This window comes from Trachymyrmex cornetzi, unplaced genomic scaffold (genome assembly GCF_001594075.2).
Source record: "Trachymyrmex cornetzi isolate Tcor2-1 unplaced genomic scaffold, Tcor1.1 scaffold191, whole genome shotgun sequence".
NCBI lineage: Eukaryota > Metazoa > Arthropoda > Insecta > Hymenoptera > Formicidae > Trachymyrmex > Trachymyrmex cornetzi.
In genome coordinates this window covers 62,769-63,071 of record NW_017296539.1, presented here as the reverse complement: position 1 = coordinate 63,071, position 303 = coordinate 62,769, and the positions used below count along the sequence as shown (strand labels likewise).

Genomic DNA, 303 nt, shown 5'->3' with positions numbered 1-303 from the left:
GATGTCGGTTGGAAGGGAACGAATGATTAAGAAACAAACGAGAGTTTATGATACAAAGATTTATTTATTCAAATTTTTCTTCATAGGAAAATACATATAAGAATAATCTAAAAAACGGCTTAGAAACATTAAGCGAAAGATTCACGATTTGAGAAGATTATATAAGAAATTTCATTGTAGCGCAATGAAATTATTATATTAAAATCCAAAAATATTATATTAAAATACATATCAAGAAAAGTTAAATCATTAATTTGTGTACGTACGTTGCGCTCAATTTCGTCGTAATTTCCCCGTAGCGTT

The 303-nt window shown here is 27.7% G+C and overlaps 1 protein-coding gene across 1 annotated transcript in view; it reads right to left on the bottom strand.

Annotated features, from left to right (window-relative positions):
- Positions 1-303, bottom strand: part of LOC108759521 (BTB/POZ domain-containing protein KCTD9) — a 59,476-nt gene that overhangs the window by 58,486 nt on the left and 687 nt on the right. The window lies entirely within an intron of this gene.